This window comes from Pithys albifrons, chromosome 1 (genome assembly GCF_047495875.1).
Source record: "Pithys albifrons albifrons isolate INPA30051 chromosome 1, PitAlb_v1, whole genome shotgun sequence".
NCBI classification, from domain to species: domain Eukaryota; kingdom Metazoa; phylum Chordata; class Aves; order Passeriformes; family Thamnophilidae; genus Pithys; species Pithys albifrons.
Window position 1 is genome coordinate 81,712,741 of NC_092458.1, and position 22,530 is coordinate 81,735,270.

Sequence of the window (22,530 nt, forward strand, 5' to 3'; positions counted from 1 at the left end):
TCCTGCCTCAAAACTCTGTTCTCTGAGCCAGAACAGGATCATGGAATAGAAGCATTCCTCAAGAGCAGAAGAAATTGCTGCAGGGATGTTTGTAGAAGTCAAGGTACTTTTTCCTACACAGGAAAACCAGGAAAACTTCTTCAAGGTGTAGCTTTTATTAGAACACTTAAAGTTCAGTTTCACAATTAGAACCTTATTATACACTTATTTTGGGGCTCTAAAAGAGGTAATTTCTGGCTGACATCAAATATATGGTAAATTGAACCGATTTAATGTGTAATAATCTAGTAATATACTTTATTCTAATGTCAGAAAAGCAGAAAAGACCCCTAAGTACAGGGAAAAAGCAGTGACCTGGAGTTCTAGCTGTTTACTTTGCTCTTGTTATCAGGTAGCTGGAAAGGATGCAGTCAGATTGATAACTGTATTTATTAGTAGGTGTGAAAATACAACATTATACCATGCCTGCAAAAATCAAAATTTGCTTTATAGGACTTCAGTGCAGTCCTGAGTTAAACAGAGGAACCACTGAGGAAGGTGCAGCACAGCTTGCTTGTGTTTTAGAGCTGATAGAAATCTGTTAGCCTGTTTCTTACTTCTTGTTCTAAATAATGTTTTATCTCATTCAAAGAAAATTGTAAGTCCTAGAGTTTGGCACAGAAATGTTTCTAGGGATTTAGGTAATGCTGACCTCTTCAGAGCTGCTGATGGATACCTGCTCATCCTTCTGTCCCTCTGTTTATATTTAAAATGGTGGCAAATCTAACTCTATGCTGTAGCTTTGAACTTAGCAGTTGCAATTTTCTTTGGTTTTCCTTTCTGCACCTTACTTTCTAATCTAATGGCTGGCTGAATGACATATGGAGCCTTCCAGCTTTTCATTCTGCCTAGCAGACTGGGAGAAAGTCTGTATATTTCAGTAGTAATCTACTAGAGAAATCTATTGTAGATAAAACAATTATGTCTTTCATTTGTTCCTTTTTTTTCCCTTGGGCTGACATACAGTTCTTTCCAACTCTATAAAGGTGTTTTATTACACTTACTAAAAATGTCAAGGATACTAAACAGCAATGCATAATTTACAATAGCCTTTGTAGGCAATGGAGTTCTTACAGCCACAGCTTCCTGAGAATATATTTATTACTATTTTACTACCTGCTGGAGTATCCAGGCTCAACTTCCAGTGTTTTTTGTGAAAAAACCCAGAAGGCTAGGAGAGATAGGGTCTGCTGCTCAAAACAAGTGGGTGATTATTGGACATTTGCCAGTTTACCTAAGATAAATGGATATTACTAACCTTGCTGACCACATTGGTGTGCTTTAATTATCCAGAAATGCAGGCAGGAAAACATTAAACTGAAGAAATGTGCTTGAATTAAAGTCTTGGGGTGCTTAAAAAAAGAAGTCATCCCATTCCAGCAAGATTAAAGTGACCTTGGTTGTTGGTTAAAAAGCAAAGTGAAGACATTTACTTTCCTTTTTAATGTCTGGGATTATTGCAGGAGTGGGCGTTGGTTAGTAATGTGGTGCAAGGTTCAGATGTACAGTAATCATGAAGACATAAAAATATGTTAATGTCAACTTGACAAAAGTGATTTGCATAGGCACTAACTATGATGTTTTAATGTATGAAACTTGGAGTTTAAGAAGTCCCTAGGGAAAGAATGCACAGATAAGTAAAATAAGCCAGCTGTGTTTAAAGGGTAAGGCTTTAGGAGCAATGTTTTTAAGTACTTATGCCACACGTCCTCTGCTAGGCTTTTCTGAGAGAAGGCTATAACTGCAATTTCAGTCAGAAACTGCGTTTTCTCTCTATATGTTGATTTCTGCTTAAGCAACATGCACAGATTTGTCATATTTCTAGCACGTTTGTTCAGAAACAAATGAGCAAAAGCAACAAGGGTTAATTGGGCTCCATTTAATTTTAATCTACTCAGACAGTAAACACCTCACACTCTGTGTAATAGCCCTTCATTTACCACAGGAGATGTCTTAAGTGCTGAGACAGAAGTCAGCCTGAGCAGAGGAATATTGAGGAAATGTGTTCACGTTAGCAGCTTCCTGAGCTTGTGGCAGCCCTGAGCAAGCCAGCACACAGTGCTTTTACCATGGCTCACAGTCCAGGCACAATCTCTCGAGTCTAAAAGATGCCTTTTCTGAAAAGAGGTCCCCGTATCTGTCTGTCTTACAATCTTGTTAGGAGTTATCAGAGCAGGGAACAGCACCCAAATGGAGGAAGCAAACTGACCACTGGCATTGTCTTGTAGCAGGATCTGAGGATCAGCCTCCCTTCAGAAATTGAGTCACTTATACTCTTTTCATGAGCCTTTTTTTGAAGAACCCTAAACTATACTTGGGACTGAATGTATGATGCTAAGTACTTTGGTAAGTGCTGGCATGATTGAAGCAATTGCTTGGAAATGGCATAGAAAGAAAACTAGATGCTATTAATATACTGCAGTCTTAACTCTTGAACCTCAGATATCCCTCTTCCATAACAAATCCTGCATAGCAAAAATATGCTAGTTATCAAGTAAGCTGAGCATTTTCTTTCTTTTTTTTTTATTCTTTCTCTTGCTTAATTCTATATCTCTAGCTAGAGATAGTATGATGTGGCTAAAGCAATCAAAAGGGGCCTGAATCCACTAGCAGAGCAGTGGATTTTTCTAAGCAATCCATCTAGATGAGTCTCTCCAGTGCTGTATTCCTCTGAAGACTGCCTTTAAAACTGATGTGTTCAGTTTGCTGCAACTCCATTTCTAAATGGGGCTCTGACAAGTGTTTGTTTGACTGAGAATAAAATTCCCTGGAAAACCAGTCTGTGTAGGCCTGCAACATGGTATTGCTTTGGCTGGTAACAGGCCATAAACTTTGTGCTGAATTTGCAGGGCTGCAGTACTGAGGCATGTCAGGTTTGCTTTGCCTGAACTCTCGGTGACCTGCCTGAGCTCTGTTTTACTTGCTGTAGCAGTAACAGCAATTTTTCTAATTGACCAGGTGTCCACGGCTAATTTGCTTTACTTCTGTTTGTCTTTCTATTGTACCTTTATAGTTTTATGGCTTTAGCATAATGATGTAGTATAGCCTGGGAGGAGAGCAGAGGAGTGGGGAGACAGGACATGGCATAGAGGAACACAGACAGGGGATGAGAAGAACTGGGGCACAGACCTGATGGCTATAAGCAACTCTCCCATGGTCAGTTAGAAGAAATGGAGACCTGGATCTGGTCAAACTGGGTTTTATAGGTAGCAAAGAGAACAAAGAACAAATGTCTAATGTGTGTAAAAGGCATGATATACAGTGAATTTAGATGTGACATGGAGCTGTAGACAGATTAAACAAAAGCAAGGCGTAAAAACATGTTAATAAACACATAAAATGGGCCCCCAAATAAATCCATAACCCCTAAATGGATTGCAAAGAGAGGAAGAAGAAACTATCAAGATCATGAAGATCCCACCCATCTCAGTTAAGGAATCCAGGTGCTGATGGCTTGCCATTAAATGCCTTGTTCTCACTGTATTGGGTTTATGTGGCCAGGTTTTGGTAGCGGGGTGGGCTACAGGGGTGGCTTCTGTGAGAAGCTGCTGGAAACTTCTCCCATGTCCAGCAGAGCCAATTTCAGATGGCTCCAGGACAGACCTGCCACTGGCCAATGCTGAGCCCATGATAGTAATGCCTCTGTGATAACATATTTGAGAAGGAAAAAAAGTTAATGCAAAGAGGTAATTGTGGCCAGAGAAGGGAATTCATGGAGAAATGTTCCCATGGGAGAGACCCCACGCTGGCGGAGGGGAAGGACTCCTTTCCCTGAACAGCAGCAGGAACAACAGTGTGATGAACTGCCTGTAACACCCATTCCCTGTCTCCATGTGCTGCTGAGGGGAGGAAGTAGAACCCAGGAAGTAGAGAGGGGATGAGGTTTTTAAGGTTTATTTTACGTCTCATTATCCTGCTCTGATTTTGTTAGTAATAAGTACAATTAGTATCTCCAAGCTGAGTCTGTTTTGCCTGTGATGGTATTTGGTGAAGGATCTCTCAGTCCTTATCTCAACTCATGAACCTTTCATTATATTTTCTTTCCCCATCCACTTGAGAAGGGGAGTAATAGAGTAGCTTTTGTGGGGGTTGACCCACTACACTCACCTCTGGCATGTAATTACCTATGTTGTGACCCAGAAGACGGGGGTAAGCATCAGGAAAAGAGATAGAAATTAAGATGTGTATGTATAGCCCTTGTAATTATATTATTATTATTTATTATTGATTTTATTATTAATTTTATTATTAATTTTATTATTATTATTATTATTATTATTATTATTATTATTATTATTCAATTATTTACATAAAAGTATTCTTTTTTCCATAGTAATTAGGTCTCCATTCATAGTGATTAGATGGTTAAGATTTTAGTTATATGAACAGTATATTGTAGATTCTGGTTTTATATGTGTCAGTTATGCTTCCTTTTGGCTTATAAAGAAAATCTTAAGAATGATAATATGCAATGGGTTTTAGGACTATTACAAGGGTGAAACAGCTGCACTTATACAAATGTGTCTGAAACAAAGAGACATACAATGATTATTAAGCTAGACTAGAAAAAGAAGTAGGGGAATGACATATTTGGAAGTTCATTTTATTTATTTGATTATTTTGTGTAGAACTTCCTAAGTCCACTAGTATCTCAACATGGTGATAAATTATTGATAATGTGATGAGTTAATGCATAGAGTCATAAAATCGTAGAATGGTTTGGATTGGAAGGGACCTTAAAGATCACCTAGTTCCAACCCGTCTGCAGGGGCACCTCCTACTACACCAGGTTGCGCAGGCCCCATCCAACGTGGCCTTGAACACTGCTAGGGGTGGGGCATCCAAAACTTCTCAGGGCAACCTGTTCCGGTGCCTCACTACCCCCACAGTAAAGAATTTCTTCCTATTATCTAATTTAAATCTCTCCTCTATACAGTTTAAAGCCATTCTTCTGTGTCCTAACACTATACATCCTTGCAAAAAGTCCACCTCCAGCTGTCTTGTAGACCTCCTGTAGGTACTGGAAGTCATACATCATACGGTATGTTACCTGAGCTGTAGTACCTGTTCCTTCTCTAGTCTGTGAGTAATATAAAGAAAAGTGATTTTCTGTAACTTGTTTTCCCTGTGGAATATGAAATTATCTACCTTGCATTCACCACAAGGTAAGGGTGAATTCAATTATCCAGATTCACAGGATAAGGAGTTGCTCACATGCTAAGTGTGAGACTTGTGTTTTCCTACTCACATTCTTGTAGACTAGTAATCAGAAATGCCATGCAGATGCATGAGGCATTTTTACCTTTTTCCAAAAAAAAAAGGAACCAATTTGTATTCTGCCCTATCTACTTATCTGGCTGGAGTCCAGATGCAAATCTAGGCAGTGCTGTAAAATAGTGACAAGTTCAGGCCTTCAATTATGAAGTTAGAACAATTTATTAACAGTTCCTAGGGTATAATCATCTGTTTAATGTGCTTGTCTTTCTTTGAAATGCATTTTTTATTTTGGAAGGACAAGCAGTATTTTTCTTTCCTTGTAACCTGCTGTAATCTTGCATGAAAAAGTCTCCCATCTCTCCAAGGGAGGAAGACTAGTGGTCAGTATTGTTGGCTCATAAGACTTCTTTCAGTTCATTCACATTCAATTCATTTCACATATTCATAAATTAATCAGTCAGTTTGCAGAGTGGGCCATGCAGAGGAAAGAACTGAGTGTCTCAGGTTGTACAGCAAGTTCTGAGTGGATTCAGGATAAGAACATGGGATGTCATGGTTTTTCTAAGCATGCCCTTGCCCCTAGAAAGTAGAGGCTAGCTAAAATACAGGTCTGAGGACTTCAAGCAGGATGTGTGCGAAATTCAACTACCCAGGTTCAAAGTTCTGATAAAATTATCTTGCTGAAATCCCTGTGGTATGTTAACTCATGAATCACAGCCCTAGTTGAACTCAATGTAGTTTAAATTCAGAAAATATTGCCCCTTCCTCAGGCCAGATCCATTTCTGCCTAAGCAGATTAATCTTTAACTTCACAATAACCTCACAAGGAACTAAATATAAGACTGAAAAAGTCTCCTGGAACCCCATTGGGACAGGTGAGTTAAATGAACTCCAAAATACATACAAAATAATTTTCTATTCACTTTCTTTTGAAGTGCAACTGCTGAGGATAGCATACCCCTCATGTTACATAAGGTAGCCAAAGGACTAGATGCTGTATCAAGGTGATTATGCACTCTTCAGGTGCATACCCACATGGAGGATGAAAACATCTTATTTAGCACCCCAGTTACTCTGTTGCAGTCCTTTTCTGTCTAGCTTTATGTTCCTCTTTCCTCATGGTGTGTATTCTAACGCTTGAGCTGCAGAGCAAAGCCAGACAGCAGTCACCTCCAGAAAGAAAGGACTTCCTATGCAGTTTTTGGATACAATGACTGCAGGTGCCAAGAATGATCGAGGACTTGGACCAGACCCCTTCTTCTTCTTGGCATTTACTCACCAGCAATGAACTGCTCTTTGTTGGAACAGTAGAGATGACTTTTCTGAGCCATACAAACTCTGTACACTCAGTGCTCTTTTCTGAAGTTCATAAACCCACTGTGGGGTCTGTAGTATCCTTTAGGAATCTAACTCAGGTTTTGCAACCAGCCACTCAAGCTGGACTCTCAGCTGCATTGTATATGTGTAAGCCTTACAAAGGATCCACATGGAGCAACTGGTGGTGTGCACCTCTGAAAAAAGGGTAAAAATCCAGAATTTCAGAGTATTCTGCTAGCAGCGTTACATCAGATATTTTGCTGGATGGTCTTTATTTCCTCCTTTTACTTCATTTTACTTTAATTCATTCTTTCTAAAGTGTACGACATATACATACAAGGGAAAATCAGGTTTCTTGTAGTGCTGGTGGCATTAAAATCTCTCTAGGCCTCTGCCGCCTTCTGCCTAATACAAAAAAGTAATTGATGTAACTAGTTTCACATGGTTACTAATAGGTAGTTGTAAAAAAATGTTCTGCAACCTATAGGAAGACGGTTCTTTATTCTTCAAAACAGTATTCTTTCTTTCAGGAAAAATCAGCTTTAACTTTGTGATAGCATGATAAAAAATTCATTACTTTCTGCTGCTGGGTTCCAAATGGGAACATGTATGTGTTAGCACTCTTGGCACCAGAGTCTGTGGGTGTCAATAAATTCTCAGTCGGAATCCTCCCTGTTGAAGGGTATCACTCTGGATGTCAACTATCCATGATGTTCTTATATCTTGTTTCACACCATTTTCCCCCCCTAAATCAAATGAGGCAGCTGCATTTCCAAAGGCTGTTAACTTTACTGTCAGTGGTTTCCCCCCAGAGATATGTGCTGCTCAAGTATTAATTCCCTTCAATTAGGCTCCCTAGACCATGCTGCATTGATCAGGCAATCAATTGATTGCCGAAGACTTACTTGAAACAATGAGTCAGCTGGTTTTGTTCCTTTTGAGCTACCCCTGCTTTTTCAAACTTAGTACAGCTCATAAATATGGTATTCATTTGTAGTTTGGTATAAACAGGCACCCTTTGGTGCATATAGGATCTTGTCACTTGTCTTTGTTTCACAGCTCAAAGGGAAGTTCAGCCTTATTTCTAATATTACAGAAAGCTGACAGATGGAGGGCAGTAAATTGCTCTGTGTTTCTGTTTTTAAATAATGCAAAAATGAAGTGGCAATTAGGTGGGGTCTGGAACTGTAAGCTTAATTCAGTTGTACTGTGTTGTGGTGCTGTGAATAGACATGTTTCTTCTTCCCTGCTGTTATAGGAGACCACCTTGTTTCTTCTGATGGTGTGGGAAGTTATTTCCCCAATAGAAGCTATTTTTTTAAAAACATCCACTTGGGGAGTCCTGGGATAAAAGGCAGAGAATACAAAAAGATGTCAGGCCACAACAGAGTAGAACAATTGCACATTAAACCTTGCCCTGTAAGCCAGAAGCAACCTCAGAGTTAGTAGCTTTCAAACACAGGACTTGGAAAGCTCGTACCCAGGATATGTGGATTCTGGTGGCCAGCCAGATTATCATAGAATCATAGAATCATAGAATCATAGAATCGATTGGGTTGGAAAAGACCTCCAAGATCATCGAGTCCAACCCTTGGTCCAACTCTAGTCCATTTACTAGATCATGGCACTCAGTGCCACGTCCAATCTGCGTTTAAAAGTCTCTAGGGGTGGTGAATCCACCACCTCTCTGGGCAGCCCATTCCAATGCCTGATTACTCTCTCTGGAAAGATTTTTTTTCTGATATCCAACTTAAATTTCCCCTGGCAGAGCTTAAGCCCGTGCCCCCTTGTCCTATTGCTGAGTGCCTGGGAGAAGAGACCAGCCCCCACCTGGCTATAACTTCCCTTCAGGTAGTTATAGACAGTGATGAGGTCACTTCTGAGCCTCCTCTTCTCCAGGCTAAACAACCCCAGCTCCCTCAGCCTCTTCCCATAGGGCTTGTGCTCCAGTCCCTTCACCAGCCTTGTTGCTCTTCTCTGGACCCGCTCCAGCACCTCAATATCCTTTCTGAACTGAGGGGCCCAGAACTGAACACAGTACTCAAGGTGTGGCCTCACCAATGCAGAGTACAGGGGAAGGATCACTGCCTTGGTCCTGCTGGCCACGCTATTTTTGATACAGGACAGGATCCCATTGGCCTTCTTGGCCACCTGGGCACACTGTTGGCTCATGTTGAGCTTCCTGTCAATTAGTACTCCAAGGTCCCTTGGTTGTTGTGGCCAAAGTGCAGGACCCAGCACTTGGCCTTATTGAACTTCATCCCACTGGAATCAGCCCATCTCTCAAGTCTATCCAGATCCCTCTGCAGAGCCCTCCTGCCTTCCAGCAGATTGACACTCCCTCCCAGCTTGGTGTCATCAGCAAATTTGCTGATGATGGACTCAATCCCCTCATCTAAATCATCAATAAAGATGTTAAACAGGACTGGACCCAATACAGACCCCTGGGGAACACCACTGGTGACTGGCCGCCAGCTGGATGCAGCTCCGTTCACCAGCACTCTCTGGGCCCGGCCCTCCAGCCAGCTCTTAATCCAGGAGAGGGTACACTTGTCCAGGCCATGGGCTACCAGCTTTTCCAGGAGTATATTATGGGAGACAGTGTCAAAGGCCTTGCTGAAGTCCAGATAGACCACATCCACAGCCTTCCCCTCATCCACCAGGTGGTTCACCTGGTCATAAAAAGAGATCAGGTTGGTCAGACAGGACCTGCCCCTCCTAAACCCATGCTGGCTGGGTCTAATCCCTTGTCCACCCTGAAGGTGCTGTGTGATTGCACTCAGGATGAACTGCTCCATAACCCTGACAGGCACAGAGGTCAGGCTGACAGGCCTGTAGTTGCCAGGGTCCTGCTTGCAGCCCTTTTTGTGGACTGGGGTGACATTGGCCAACCTCCAATCATCTGGGACCTCCCCAGAGAGCCAGGACTGTTGGAAGATGATGGAGAGCGGTTTGGCAAGCTCTTCTGCCAGCTCCTTCATCACCCTGGGATGTTGATGAAGGAAATTGTCCTCTATACACTCCAGGAACCTCGACTGCCTCTTCTCTGCAGTATGAAGCTCCCAGCAGATATCTGGCAGGTTAAAGACACCCACAAGAACAAGGGCTGGAGATTTTGAGACATCCGCCAGCTGCTTGTAGAATAATTCATCTCCTTCATCATCCTGGTTGGGCGGTCTGTAACAGACACCCACAAGGGTGTCAGCCTTGTTGGCCTTGCCCCCGATTCTGGCCCACAGGCACTCAACCTTGTCACTGCTGACCTCAACTTCAACAGAGTCAAGAGACTCTCTAACATGTAAAGCCACCCCTCCACCTCTCCTTCCCCGCCTGTCCTTTCTGAAGAGCTTGTAGCCCCCCATAGCAGCACTCCAGTCATGTGAGTCATCCCACCACGTTTCTGTGACAGCAACTATGTCATAGTTTTCCTGCTGCACTATGGCTTCCAGCTCCTCTTGTTTGTTTCCCATACTGCGTGCATTGGTGTACATGCACTTCAGCTGGGCCATTGATTTCCTTCTCAACTCAGGCTCTATGCCCTTAGGCCTATCTCTGGAGAGCCCAGTTGCCGTCCCTTCCCCCTTCAAACCTAGTTTAAAGCCCTCCTAACCAACCCTGCCAACTTATAGGCTACAGTTCTTTTGCCCTTCCTAGATAAATGAAGCCCATCTGCTTTAACGAGACTGGGCAACACAGAGTTTGCGCCATGATCAAAAAACCCAAAATTTTGACAATAGCACCATCCCCTAAGCCACCTATTGGTCAGCTGGGCTTTCCTAAACCTCTCCTCACTCATCCCAGCTAGCACAGAAACTGAGGCAATTACTACCTGTGCTCCTGTTCCATGAAGAGATTGGGTCAGTGCCTTGAAATCTTTTTTAATTACTCTGGTACTCCTTTTATTAATGTCATCACATCCAACCTGGACAACCAACAGTGGGTAATAGTCTGAGGGTTGGATAAGCTTGGGAAGTCTTTTGGTAATATACCTATCATATTGTGCCTTCTGTTCTCTAGTTTCAATGCAAAGTTAGAATAATATTGACTAGAAAATAATATATGCAGTAGTAAAAATCTAAAGGGAATGTTGGTTAAAGAGTATAGTCAAGGAAGTTTCTGAACAGCACAGCTTTTCCAGTGTCTGCTGCAGCTTGTAGAAATTCTTTCATAATCTTCTGACAGTTTTGGTTTGGACTGCTCATGAATTGGACAAAGTGTAATGGAAACAGTGATATTCAGATCCATGGTGAAGACCACTCAGACACACAAAGAGAGGGAATTAATTCCACGGTGAAGTCATGCCAAATTTAATTTCTGTAAGTACTATCATGGGAAGTAATAAATCATAGAATCTCAGAATATGCCCAGCTGGAAGGGACCCACGAGGATCATTGAGTACAGCTCCTGGCCCGGTACAGGGCCACTCCCAAGAGTCACACTACATGCCTGAGAGTATCATCCAAACATCTCTTGAACTCTGTCAGGCTTCTGTGACTATTTCTGTGGGCAGCCTGTTGCAGTGCCCAGCGCTCGACTTCAGGAACACTCACAGGAACATGCCCATGCTGATACTGGCACAAGTCTTTAGCAGATGAAGCCAAAACAAGGATTAATCCCTTTTTAAACAATAAGTGCTAAATCAGAAATGTAAGTAGCAAGTGAAAGCTACTTGCTTCAACAATATATTGATACAGATACATGTCTGGCTGGCTTACTACAGAGTAAGAACAGCTGTGGGACAAATTGCTGTGAAAAATGAAGCAGTGGAATGGTGCACTGTAACTATGATTATTGATTGAAAAATATACTTATTGAGGAATTTATATGTTTTATTTCTGGTTAGCATCAGGATAGAGAGAAGAAACCCTCTGACAAATCTACACAAGAACTTTTCAAGGGTTTCTTCTCAAATCCATCTTGACAAATTACTGCATGTTAGGTTTTGTTTTGTTTTGCTCTCAGGAGGCATTTTCATAAGCACTCTGATTTGTGAAGGCTTATTTTAGTTGAACCCAAATTTCAGATCTTTTGTGCTCTATTTGTCTTTGCCTTAAATATGGAATAATGTAATAAGAGTTGTTCTTGGTCTTGTCCTTCTGTTCTTCAAAAGTCAGGAAGATTAATATGAATGAAATTTTAAAGACAGAGTCTTTAGTGACCTGTCAGACTTCTGTGAATGTGGTTTGTATCCATTTTGATCTAAAGAAAATGATTTATTCAAACCCCAAAGAGTCAGAGAACTAAGTCCTGTGGGAGAAGTCATAGAATCTCAAGTTGGAAAGGACCAGGTACAGTACCATCCTTTGTGTCCCTACAGTTAAGTCATTGGCTAATGACTGTTTTTCCCTACTTGTGCATTCATAACACATGCTTCCCTTTCTCATGTCCTCCTGTTTAATCCTTGACATCCTCAGGGGCTTCATTTGTGGGCATACACAGTGACACATCACCAGCGACAGCAAGGTTGCCATTCTGCTTCTCCTGCAGAGAATGTATTCATATATTGTTGGCATGTGACACTTTTATCAGTCCTACCTGTCTGTCCAACCATGCCCTTCACTTGTGACAGCCCAGTCTGAGAGGTGCAAAATGGGTTTAAGAAATGACCTGTGTCAAACCAAAATTGCAACTTACGTTTGCTATTTTTTTTTGTGAATATAGAATTGCTTATGTATTAACTGCAAAGGGCTGTCTCTGCTGCTAAAATGCTTAGTGCAAGGATGGTATCATTTGTTGAAAGGCTCACTCATCTTAATTTTGAATATTTCCAAAATTGCACTTTGGGCATCTTTTTGATGCTTCCTTCAAGCTTTCAGTAAGGTGATACATGGAGATAGCTGTATGGTGTCTATAAGAGTATTTCTGGGCTGTCTAAACACTGACTATACAGTACTTAGATGATGCATTTGTTTGAAATATGTGTTCCTTCTCCTAAAGAAGTGAATCTTGGCCCAGTTATTGACATCAGTGACTTCTTGGATTTGTACTTGTCATTGTTTATCCTGTATGTCACTCATACTTGAACTCAAGAAGTATATTCAGTGTGGTAGCCTCTGGGGCAACTCATAGATCCAATTGAATAGATAAAATCCTAGGGCACAGACCAGTTGGTTCTCTTCATTATATTTTCATTTTCTAATTGCTCACAGATGCTTGTGAGCATCAACTCCCTCATGTCCACATGCTAAAGACCATTTAGTTCTTTTTCCATAGTTCTTGGCATGGTGGGCCTCCTTGATGACCTAATGACCTAAAAATAGAAATTCTTTTTTTTTTTTGCTTTGTTTTCTTTTGAAATGTCAGGAACAGTAAGAAAGCTGTATTATAGCCAAAATAGTGTTTTGATAGGATAAAATGGAGGCTATGTGCTACATGACATGACAAGCTGTGAGGAAGGTTCAGAGAGTAGGGTATGCTGCTGAAATACTGTTGTTAACTCATGACTTGGGAAGCTAAAGCTGGTGCAATGCCACCCATGCTGCCATTTGGAAGATGTGCTTACAGGGAAAGATATTCCAGACTGCTCCTGGGTTTTGTCTAGGAGAACAAGTTAACTGGGTTGCTCAAACAGACGGGATCCAGTATTCAAGCTTGGTCCTTGGCTGACAATTTCTTATTCAGCACTATCTGCTTATTAAGTTCAAATATTGGCAGAAAAAAGTCAATGCAGACCAAAGAAAGAACAAGGAAAAAAAACCTGAACAGAAACAAAAAATGGCAATGGAATTGCTTTCCATGGTCCATGTGGAAGATGGTGGCTGAGAAGAACTTGTTCATACATCACATGAACAAAAGGTGCCTCAGGAGAAGGACCGTGGACTGCCAGAAAAAAATGGCAGTAGCTGAAGTAAGATTCTAGTCCAGAAAAACATGAGGAAGAAACCCAGCCAAACTACGATGGCAGTGCTTATACCATGAAGGACTGCAGCTTGATCCATCTAGAGTAAACAAATAATGTTGGTCTCATCCTGGGAGAAAGACTCAGTGGACTTGATCCAATTAAACTGGAAGCAGTGAAGTGAAAAGCACTGAAGTAAATATTACTGCTCTTCTTGAGTAGTAGCAAGGGCAATGGAATCTCCAAAGCTCTTCTCTTTATTAGGTGAGAGGAGAAGGGTGGATGTAGCTGGGTAACTTCCCTGTCACTGTCACTCTGGAGAGAAAGAGAAGTGTGATATTAGGAAATTTAGATCCGAAAAGGAACCAAGAATGAGATATATGGACAGATGCAATAGAAGGAAGTGACTAGGCCTGAGAGACTTTTCTTTTTGAAAGCTTAAGAAGTTAGAGAAGATGCTAATGACCTCTTGGCATTTTGACTTCTTTGACCTTTTAAACAGAAATAAGAATTTACCAACACTCTTTCAGTGTAAATACGAAAATAATGCAATCAGCTTCTCCAGGGCTTCTTGTGCAGTCTACCTCTCCATCCTCAAGGCAACTTGAGAAGAATGGTCTTTAGTTAACTGACTTTCTTGAGGCATTTTTAAATTTAGATTTCATAAGAAGGTAAAAATCTTGGAAGAACATAGGCATACAAAGGTTAACTGTAGAGCTCAGAGTCACTTCAGATTTGCAAATGACATTGCCATTCTTGCAAGAAGCCCTGGAGAGACAGGAAAGAGTAATTAGAGAGAAGTTCATAGTAGGTGACGAAGAATTAGGAGCTGCTGAGAAATAGCTGATGAGGATATCTCGGAGATGCCTGTGAAAAAGAGCACTGCAGCTCACATACATGTAAATGAGGTTCATTTGCAATCACAGGCTGAAGTTTAGATGTAGGGTCTCTTTTTGCATCCATCTGTACTCCTCAATTCACACACCCTTCCCTGCTCTTGAACCTCAGTACCTCCTGTCTGCTGAACCATTCTTACTCTGCTCGTTACAGTAGTAGTTGACCCTGTTTTTCCCAGATTGGGTCCAGAGATGAGGAGGCAGCTGGACCCAGATGTTAACAGAACATTGATGTTGTCTTGGTATGTAGATTCTTAAGGTTGACTCTAAATGCTGTCTGCTGTTTTGTTTGGGAATTGGTCTCCAAAAGACATGATGCCCTCATGTGTACTCTTGACATGATACAACACTGTAAGCAAAAGAAAGATGAGGCCCTAGCATTCCTGTCTCTAAAACCAGAGAGAACACAGTCAATCAATATAATATAAAGACAATATGAAGACAGGCAAAGTGTTTGTTAGAATATGATCTCTGAGCAGTAGTTTTGGAGTGACATTCTTAACTATGGAGAGTCTAGAGGCAGTAGGTTGGCATATATGAATATTTGAGGGTAGTTCTTCAAGACAGAATTACTACTTCTAGCTGGGGCCCTATGACTGTAGTAATGTCTGGAGTTACTTTTACCTCCTGTGAACAGAACTTGTACCATGGTGTTAATATAATTGAACCCCAGAAATCCAAGGTTCAGTCTGTTGCAGTGGTGAGACAGAAGTGGGTCCATGGGAGTGATACAGCTGAGGTTGAAGACTGGGTGATCACACTCTGGCCTTTTGTACTTAATACCAGCTCTGACCTGGTCCCAAAGAATGAATACCAGTCAGTGGTTTGAACACATTGTTCATGTTCCTGGAGCAATCAATTTGGTTTTGCTCTCAACAGAAACAGATCCCATTCATGTTCTTGAAGACTGAGAAGCTAAGCATGGTTTGGTGGGGACAGGCAGGAGTGTTGCTTCAAAAGTGCACTCCTTGTCCCAGTCAAGCATGTCCAAGACACTTTCTGTGCCTCAGGTGCCACTCTATAAAAGGGAGATGAGGCCTTTTCTGCTTTATGGCAATGGAAATGGGATAAGGCATTCCTAAGGAAGAGGGGAAATAAAAGGAATAAAATGAGGGATGAACACAACTATGCAGAATGGGTGTCTTCTCTTCAACTTGACTTACTCTGTTGAGAATCCCTAGTGGGGCCATCCCACAATCACTGGTGAGACTGCACGAAGGTTCTTAATGTGTTATATGCCCTGTCTTGTGTCCCTTACTCAGGTGAATAAGAAGTTGTCCCACCTGTAAGGACCAAATTCACCTGCCTGTATGAAAAAAGTTAGTATTTCTAATTCAAGGACAGCATTTCTTTGCCAATGGACTGCATACTGCATTGGATTTACAGTATTTAACACTACAAACTGAAAATGATGTTATCCTCATCTTAGAATTATGCATCATGAAAATTCTTCTTCTTTGATTAATCTACTATTGGCATTTAGACATCATGATCTCCCTTTAGGAACTTGTGATGTTTTAGGCTATTTCATACTGTTCAATTTACATTTATTTTTTATCAGCAGGAAGAAAACTGACTTTTTTCTACACAAAATTCCAAAGAAACTATCAGTACCTGTCTACACTTATGATAGATGATCTTTCTATTTTCATTATACTTTTATGAGATGAGCTTATTAAAGTGTAAAAATAAAGCCAAGCAAATCCACCCTATCAAACACAATGCACCAATGCATTTTTACTATTGACACAGAAAAGTTTTTTCTCCATCAGGCTACCATGCTTTTCAAATTAAATGTCAAGTATTGTGTCTCCCCCAGAGGTCTGAGCTACAGAGCAAAGTTTAGATTCGTCAACTGCAGAATTATATTTACCTTTACGCTTCTTACATATCAAATTACTGTCCTGTAACATGAATAAATATAGGATTTTGAAGTTACTCCTTTTAGAGTTTTGCTGAAAGAAATTTGACTGCTTTAGTGCAACTATGTGGCAGGCCAAAATGTCATGTATTGTAGGGGGATACTCAGCAAAATATATAGCTGTCCTCAAAGGCAACAGTACTTCTGTTTAGTCCATTTGTTGTTGAGGTGTTGCTTTTCCACTTACAGCACTGTTACAAGGTAAATAGGAGCTGGATTCCTTGTTTTACCAAAGAAGTTGTGGCAAAAGGGCAAGTGATCACAGTAACAACCTGAAGTACCTCATGGACACAGGAGGCTGCTCTGCTCGTGCCCAGAATGAGTGCGCCTGAACCCCTGTGTTTGTCTCATACATTCAAGGTATGGCCTTTGGGGAAAAGCCATGTGTTGCAGAGCAATTTGTGAGTGTCCCACACACTGAGGATCGGGCAACCTTGGTCCAGAGCTAGCCACTGTCTGGGGTAGAGGTGGCCCCACTATGGGCATGGAATCAAGAATTATGAATAGACATCATAATCTAGACCCCACAAGCTTTGTCACCTCTTTTTTTGACAAAACTCTATTGTATCTCTGCTGCTTATTCACAAACTTCTGCTTAATTATCAGAAAATCTTCACTGATTTAGCTTTGATGCGCAGTTCCCTCTTCATTCGTAGACCTGTCCTGTGAAATGTTGACATATAGGTCAGATTTCATCCTAAACTCAGTACTCTTCTATTTTTGTATGGTATGTGGGCAATGTAGTAAAAATTAGTTTTGCTACTTTTCCAAATACCTTCTAGTCCACAGCCTGGTTTGATTAAGGTCTTCAGCAATCCAAAGTAGATGTGATTACAGAACGAGACAGTGTTATTTGTCAAAGGTCATGTAGAACTGGGAGTAAGCTGGTATTTGCCAGCGGCTCAGATTTTCAAATCCTGGTCAGCTGTTTCAGGCTTTCTGAGCCATTTTCATTGGTACAATCTCTTTCAGGGTGAGGATCTCATAGGGCTTAAACTGGCCTTGGTTGATTAACTTCTGATTTATATAAAACGACCTCTAAATTTGCATCTGAGAAAGACTGGTTTAATCCTGTTACCTAATGTTAAATTTTAAAACTTCAGGTCAAGGGGTCATGGCTGTTTGGTAATATTGCCTTGATAAAAATAGTATGACATTATTCCAATAATATTAATATTAATGAGATGTGCAGTCTTATCATGTGCATATCAAGGACATTGTATTTATACATTAAATTTATTATGCCAGTTAATGCAATTAGTGTAGTGTTGCTAATGTAATTAAAAGTTTTATCAGGAATCATATAATCTCCAATAGGACAAGTATAAAGGGTTATTAATGTGGTAATTTATTATTAACAAGTAGAGAACCAGAAGAGCAATAAGCTTTGCCTTGCTGCTGTAGCGCCTTCATATGTCATCACATTTTGGTTTTCATAGCATGACTGTCATTCCTTATATTGACTACTGGCTGCTGCTGGATTCTGTCTAATATCATATAAAAAGGACTTGGCTCTCTTTTGAAGATCCCACTGTCCCTCAGTCAGTTTTGTGGTGCATAATTTTCCTTTCACTTTTTCTCTTTCCTTTTGACAGCTTGCAGCCTGTCTGACTCTTATCTGAACAGGATTCCTGTCTGAGAAAATAATCTTTAAATGCCTGCAGTTCAAGGACACTGTAGAATGTCTCTTTCAACTAAGATACCAAAATAGTGAAATTTAATGAGATAGAACACCAAATTGATTGTCTCAGAAAGAGTACCTGAGAGGGTAGTTAAGATGATGTGTCAATCACTTTGTCTTAACAGCTTGTTCTGCCATCATATGACATTTCTACAGAATGGCACGAACTGCTTGGTGTCAAAGGACTCATATTTGCACCTGTGATTTAACTAGCAGAGAAAAATCATTAAAGGGCATAGACTGCTTTGCTTGGTTGAAAGGATTCAGCTTGTGTGGCTTTAAAGAATTTAAAAACTATTGATACACTAGGTTTAGGACAACTTCTGGTAGTCTTTAGTTTCTTTTTTTTTTTTTTTTTTTTTTCCATCACAAGTCCTAGAATTTTTGAGGACAGTCTGAAGAGGTTTTATTTCTGCTGGGTCATTTGATGCCTGGGAGACATACAATTATTCATAGAATAGTTTTTAGGAGGCAGTAAGTTGAAGTTCACTCATGTTTCATGATCCAGCATGAGCCATGATCCAGGTAAAAATCTAATTATGTGAGGTGTATCTTCAGATTTTTCATCAAACTGGTGAAACAGTTTCTTCCAGAAACAATGACACGGTTGCCCATGGGCTGTCCTGCTGATTACTGGGAGGTGATCTGATAACTGTGGCTACACAGCAGCTTCATGACACAAGAGCACAATAAACCAGCCCAGTGGCACCAGTGAATCTGCACCAGCAACTATGAACCTGGATTTGGAACCTTTGCCTGAATAAGAATTATAGATGAGATTACTGCTGCTTCTGTGGGAAGGGAAACAAAACTAGCTGGTTTTCTGCTCTCCTGATTTTCCCCTGTTCATATCTGTGTTTTGATCCAATGCAGGAAGTGCAATGCATGTATCAGGTCCATAAGGCTATCTTATGTATTCCTGCTATCACAGACAATTTGATCCTTGTGTGTCCCTTCCAACTCAACATGTTCTGTGGTTTTGTAACTTCTGCTTCAAACAAGGATTCTGGCAAGCAATTCTTAGGAAGGAGTTTTAAACCTTGGACCTTTTTTACTCCTTAGCCATTCAGAATCCACATTTGGTGCAAAATCTAATGTAAAAGCAACTTTTGGGTTCTCCTTGTGGAGACAACAATCTGTAAGGGAAGAAAAAGGGATTAGAAGGAGAGGAGTTACTTTACACACTACTGCATTGGGTACTATTATGTGGATTAAGAAGAAACTCCCAACATTTAGGGATAGCATGCAAAGAGATATAACTATGAATACAGAAACACCTGTGGAAGGAGCTTGTCTGGAGCAGTGGAAAGAAGACTAAAATTAGCAAACTGCATAAAAGTGGAATGAGAATAAATATGGTTTTTAGGAGTGGGGAGGTTCTTAAATGACATGTAATTTAGGGCTTGTTGACTTTAACATGAACTTTGTGGTATTTTATGTAACAGGTCATATCTGCTTTCTTGGAGTTGGTAAGCCAGTTGGAACCCAGTCCTATCTTTTTAAAAGCTTTGAATAATAATTTAACAACAATAATGCCTAGGAGAGTCCTAGGGATCAGGACAAAAGTGCTGAATTTTATACAGAGCTGTATACAATCCGTTCTTAGGAGGATATAAATTTTACAATATGCTGGTTATTTAATATCGTGATGTTGCTGAAAATTTGTCAAATATCAGTTTGGGCACTTTCTATGCTAAATAATAATGGCAGAAATGTAAGACTGAGTTACTTTAGAGCTCTCCATTCAGAAAGATCCCAAAGCATCTATACATTGATGTGCCTAATGAGAAACACAGGCTTGTCAGCCCTTCCAGTGAAACAGAGCTGTCAGATTCTCAGATGTAACCAAAGAGAGAGGAAGAGAGAGCAAGAGCTATCCAATGACATTTAAAATTCCTTTCAAGTAGCACACATAGTAAAATGCCAGAAATGGGGTTAGACAAGTTCATAACAAACCTCACAAATGGATTACTCTAAATGAGAATGTAGAGGTCTCAATAATAAAACCCACACACCTGCTTTCTCAAAATTGAACCTTTTAATTGAATTTTCTGCTCATACTGGTTCCTCTTTGAATCTCTTTCCCCATCTCTGAGTTGTAGGTGTGCCCCCAATCTCAATCTGAGCCATCTGTTCCACTTCTAATGTTAACATCATCTATCATATAGAGTACTACACCCAGAAAAAAGAAAAAAAAAGAAAAAAAGAATACAGAAGATGACTTTCTCCTGGGAGCAAACCTTATATTTCACAAAAGGTTCAGCTGTCACTTTAAAAAAACACCTTCTCACACACAAATATGCACCTGCCACATTAGAATATTATTAATAATGAAGTCTTCATGGGTTTGACAATCCAAACAAAATTAACCAAAAAATGTGAAAAGGTCTAAGAAAGGTGAGAGCAAGTCAACATTTCTTTTCAAAATGACAGCACCCAAACTGATGCACAATAGAAAGTAATTACATTTTCAATGAACTATTCTAACTCAGTTTAACTCCTTGCATACATTGCTAGTTACTATTCTTTTCCAATTGCACAGGTATCTTTTTAAGCCCAGCGAAGTTTGCGGAGTTGTGTTGGTTTTTCCTAATCCCAATCTAGAACTACTAATCCCTCTTCTTTCCCTTCTGTGTTGTTACAGTCTTTCACCAGCCAATAGTCTCTATGCAACCTTTGCCATTCTTAGTGCAGTCCAAGATTCACAGGAGATGTGTGGGTTGAAGGGAGGGAACAGTGCTACTGCTCAATTTTGCCTGTAACTGCAGTTTCAAACTGAGCTAGAGAGTTGGTATCCCAGTGAAAACAGAATGGTGATGGACAGAAAGGAATAGACTCGAGGTTCAGGGTTGATCCTAGTAAGTTAAGGAAGTAAGTTGTAACAGGAAAGTCTTAAAATGTGATGAAAACTTGAAAATTGACCTGGGAGATTTAGGCTGGGATGACAAGAAAGAACCTAGAAAGAAATCAAGTAGTATCAGGAAGGAGTTCTGAAAGACGAAGTGAGAAGTCAGGTTTGTTTGAAAGAATCGGGGAACCTGTAATGAAACACAAAGTGTGATCCTGACTGGGGCAATTTAAGTGAAGAGATATTATGTGACCTAGGAAGTGAATTTTGTATATTTGTATTTGCATATATATGCATATGCACAAGTGACCACATTCAGGTTAAAAAGGACATCTTAATTTTGACTGCTGTTAGATTCTGAGTTCCTAACTTTATGAAAAATTAATGCTTTTTATGATATTTCGCATGTAAGAGGAATAAGTAGTATTGAGTTAGTCACAAGGTACACGTCTCTTGTATCCTTTATTCTTCTCTTAATCTGATGGTTTGGTTTTAGTGTTATCCTTTTCATGACTCGCTTCACCTTTTGTGAGTTCTGCTCAGAAACACTAAGAATAATGAGATTAAGGGAAAACACTGGTATTACCAGAGAAATGTCAAAGAATCACATTTGCAGATCCGATCCAGAGAAGTTTTTTTCGTGCAGAGAGATTTCAGCATTAGATAGCTTGCACTGTATAATGAAAGTCTGGGAGTTCTGGTGGATCTGATTCAAAATGCCTCACTTGGTTTTGTCTATCCTGATTAGTCTTTCTGCCTAGTGTAGCTACTCTCAGTTTATGCCCTCAGAACACAGGTGTTTCTGTAATCCTTCAAGTATAATCCAGAACATCATAGTGACTCAGGCATTGAATTTCAATCTACAAACAAGGATTTGGACATCTAAGTTTCGTGGAGACTAAGAACATAGAGGCACATAAAGGTTAAAGCTTTGAATGTAGCCCAGAATAGCTGTTCTGCACTAGTGCTTCTTGTGGACTGTCTGGTTTTGGTTTAAACTAAGCTGAAAAAAACCTACATTCATGTCCAGCTTGTCACTGAAGTCATGACCAGGGTTGCAGAGCTCCCTGCATGTTCAATGCTAAGACATAGACAGCAGATAGTTTAGCCAAGCTCAATCTCCCTCTGAAGTCTCTCTTCTATTGATTAGAGAAGAGCTGGGGTTGAGTGTCAATAGTTAAATAGAAATAATCTTATCTGTAGGCTGGAAAAATGCCATTGGCATTGGGGAATGACACTGGGCAATTTACTAATTTAAGTCCATCTAGGCAACAGGAATGTTAAATGCAGAAAAACATTGCTTTACATTCTTAGCCTGGTTCACTTCACAATGACTTTGTGTTTGAAGACGGTCTAGATGATGTTTGGGCTTAGGTTTTAAAGACACACAAATATTTTGGAAGCCTGAAACCTAAATCTAAGCTGTATCTGGGTTTCAGTATCTTTTCACTGATCCTGCCTCACTGTGTGGAAAACACGGCATGCTGCCTGAAGTAAAATGAGATATATGTGGCATAATTTAAATACATGATTTTAAATGTTTCTTACTGGAACACAGAGATTCATCTGTGAGCTACAAAGTTACATGAACAATCTTTGTGTGGGAAAGTAGTTAGTTATGCAGAGGGTAAAATGTCTCTGGTTATTGCATGTACCCTGTGGCTTCATCTACCATACAAACTCATCTAGGATTGAATAACTATCTATTTGACCAGCAGTTTGAGACAATGGAAGCAGATGTATGTCTGGATTGTGCAGTCATTCTAGCAACTA